Source organism: Macrotis lagotis, chromosome 1 (assembly GCF_037893015.1).
Source record: "Macrotis lagotis isolate mMagLag1 chromosome 1, bilby.v1.9.chrom.fasta, whole genome shotgun sequence".
NCBI classification, from domain to species: Eukaryota; Metazoa; Chordata; class Mammalia; order Peramelemorphia; family Peramelidae; genus Macrotis; species Macrotis lagotis.
The window spans coordinates 449,128,721-449,132,789 of record NC_133658.1 but is presented as its reverse complement, the minus strand read 5'-3'; positions in this window follow the sequence as shown (position 1 = coordinate 449,132,789).

Genomic DNA, 4,069 nt, shown 5'->3' with positions numbered 1-4,069 from the left:
GCAGGGGAATAGCTTGGATTAATTTGGTTTATTAAGCAGAATGATTCTGGGAGCAGTGATATCACTGCAATAAAATAACAAACACTCTCCTACTCCCTTTTAGCTTACTCCAAAATGTCTTGAAATAGTAGAAGGCTTTTATGGTGTTTCATGATCCAATTGGTCTAACTTGACATTCCTACAAATTGTTCCAGCTCTGGAGGATCAATTAATATTAATTACTCTTCTGTACCCAGGCCAGGTGGTATGAAATGCTTTTCACCACTTAAGTCCAAATTGACAAATATTGACAACTAGTTTGTTAGTTCAGGAATCAAGGATAGGAAGGAAAATAAGGAGGAAATAAACAATTATTAAGTGCCTGCTATATGCCAGGCCTATTATCTCCATTTTCCACTTTTATCTCCACTATTTTATCTTCCACTATTATCTCCACTTTACAAAGTAGACCCAGATTAAGTGACCATCCAATCACTTATATACTGGGTTTATATGTACCTATATCTGGTTGGTAATGGTACTCAAAGCTCAAAGTTCAAGATAAAGTTATTTCATTTTTAAGTGATATTTTATGTTGTTTTTCAAATTGCATGTTATGAAAGTTTTTCAACATTTATTCAGGTTGTGTTTCCCTGTCCACCAGGGGATTCATTCAGCTAAGGAGAGGAAAAAAAAAACATGGGTACATTCTCAGGTGGGGGTTTATTGTAAGTATCAAACAGTTCTTATAGCAGAAAACCACAAAAATTAACATACAAGATAAAAACAATGATGTAAATCTCTTTTGGACTGGATATAACCTAGGAGGATATAACTCAAGTCAAGAAGGTCTGGAACAGGGCTATCAACAAATAAGGCCATGAATAAAGCAGTTGTGTTATCAAATCAAAATTCCATGGAAAGCCTTCAGCTTGAGGGTCACCAAAGCTTAAGTCATTTAGTTATAACTGACCTCTGACCCAAACTCACTTCAGTAGCTCTCAACACTTCCTTCTTTTCTGTTTATACAACAAGCTCACAGTTGCCCAGCCTGATATTCAACCTGAGTTATAGATTCTGAATTCTATTGATTTCATATATAGTAGCTTTGGTTACAGAAAAAAAATATTTTGATTAAACTTGGAAAATAGCAAAGTAGAAATATCAAGAGAATCAATATAAGATAGAATTGTATAATACTCTGGGTTCAATGCCTGTAGACGGTAGGATGTTGAAACCATATAATTATCTTATTGGTTGTTTTTTCAGGAATCAAGTCTCGCTGGGAGGCATCTTGGATGCCTTTAGTGAACTTATACAAATCATCAATACCAAAAGATAGTTTTTAAAATGAGAGACAAACAGCAAATGATCAATATCATAATTACAACAAAGCTGAAAACATAAATAATACCATATAACCAGGTACCAATTACAGGTGGAGAAGACAACAAGTCATACAATTTCTTGCTTAAATCTATATATTTTTCCCTAACACAAATTGTTCATTACAGAAGTTTATAATACATTAATCAAATGATAAAGGTTTTCATAAAGTCTTCTTCTGAGCCTTAAATACTTTAGTGACATTTTCTAACAATTCTTGAGTATTTTTTGTTTCTATCTTTTCCTTATTCATCACTTCTTTACATATATACATGCTCAAATAATGCAATTGTAAAAATTAATATTATTCCCCTCTTTATCTCAGTAATGATCATAAATTCCTCTATATGAGATGTGATACTATTTAAGCCAGAAAAATTATATCCTACTTCTCAGCATCTCTTCTTTGATATTTCCAATAGTAACTTTGTTATATCCCAAACAATTTTTAGCTTCACCTATTAAAACAACTTCAGTCATACTTTTCTCTCCAATATATAAGTCCAATATTCAGTTCCTTTTGCAGTCCCCAAATTGTTCATGATTAATAACATAAATAATTATGCTTTCCTTTTTGCATGGTCTGTCCTTCTTTCTCCTCTTATGTTTTATTGATTTCTTTTTTTTTATCATTTATTTATTTATTGATTCTTATTTTGTACAAATAATGTTTTTTTATACATTACTAAAATATTCTTGTTTAAGAGTAAACATAATACCCCCCCAAAAAATATAGACCCTCATGAGCGATGAAGTAAAGGGGAGAGAAAAAATAAAAATAAAATAAAATAATAATAATAATAATAATAATAATAATAATAATAATAATAATAGGTATGGCCAGGTGGCGCAGTGGATAGAGCACCAGCCCTGGAGCCAGGAGCACCCGAGCCCAGATCCAGCCCCAGACACTCAACAATCACCCAGCTGTGTGACCCCCTGCAAGCCACCCCAACCCTGTTGCCCTGCAAAAAATAAAAAAAAGACCCAAAATAAAATGAAATAGTAATAATAATAATAATAATAATAATAATAATAATAATAGGGGCAGCCAGGTTGTTGAGCCAGGAGCACCTGGGTCCAAATCCAGCCTCAGACACCCAACAATCACCCAGCTGTGTGGCCCCAGGCAGGCCACCCAGCCCCATTTGCCTTGCAACCCCCCTCCCAAAATAATAATAATAAAAAATGTGCTTCAGTCTGTGTTCCAACACCACCAGCTCTGTTGCAGGTGGATCATATCCTTTATGATAAGTCCATCACAAAAGTTACTTCCATATTTTTCCACTGTTGCCTTTGCCTATCACAACTCCCTCCATTCATACTTCTCCACTACCATGTACTATATTTTCTCTCCTTTCACTCTGACTCTGCTGTAGGGTAGCTGAGTGGCACAGCAGACAGATCCCCGGCTCTGGGGCCAAGAGGCCCTGAGCCCCCATACCACCCCTTAGGCCCAGCATCTACCTGGCCCTATGGTCCTGGGCAGGCCATACAATCCCAGCCCCTTGCAAGAAGTAAAAAAGGAAAATGTGTTATATCTGACCACTCTCCCCCCATGATCCATCCTCTCCTTCATCAACCACATCCCCCCCTTCCCCCTGTCCCCCTTCTCTCCTTCTTACTCCAGATGTCTATATCCCATTGAGTATATATGCTGTTTCCTCTCCTAGCCACCTCTGATGAGAGCAAAGATTCCCTCATTCCCCCTTGCCTTCCCCCCTTCCATATCATTGCAATAGCTCATTGTAATAAAGAAAAATCTTATTATATGAAATATCTTAGCCTATTCCTCTCCTTTTTATTTCTATTACATTTCCCTTTTATCTATTGACTCCATTTTTACACCACAATATATCTTCAAATTCAGCTTTCTCCTGTGCTTCATCTATAAAAGCTCCTTCTACCTGCTCTATTAAATGAGAAGGTTCATATGAGTATCATCAGTGTCATTTTTCTTTACAGGAATACATGTAGTTCATCATCATTAAGTCCCTCATATTTCCCCCTTCTCTTCCACTCTCTATGCGTCACCTGAGTCCTGAAGATCAGACCTTCTGTTCAGCTCTGGCTATTCTAACAGGAACATTTGAAATTCCCCTGGTTCATTGAAAGTCCATCTTTTTCCCTGGAAGAAGACATTCAGCCTTGCTGGGTAGTTGATTCTCGGCTGCATTCTGAGCTCTTTTGCCTTCCAGAATATTATATTCCAAGCCCTATGAGCTTTTAATGTAGTTGCTGCTAAGTCCTGTGTGATCCTGACGACAGCTCCATGATATATGAATTGTGACCTTCTGGCTGCTTGTAATATTTTCTCTTTGACTTGGGAGTTCTGGAACTTGGCTATCATATTCTTCGGGGTTGTTGTTTTTTTTTTTTTTGGATCTCTTTCTCAGGGAGATCAGTGGATTTCTCTCCATTTCTATTTTGCCCTCTGCTTCTAGGATATCAGGGCAATTCTTTGAAAATGATGTCAAGGCTCTTTTCCTGGTCATGATTTTCAGGTTTTCCAATAATTTTTAAATTATCTTTTCTAAATCTGTTTTCCATATCAGTTGTTTTTTCAATGAGATGTTTCACATTTTCTTCTAATTTTTCATTCTTTTGATTTTGAAGTATTGTGTCCTGATTCCTCGTAAAATCAGCAACCTCCCTCAGTTCCATTCTTTGTCTGAAGGATTTGTTTTCCTCAGAGAGCTTTCTT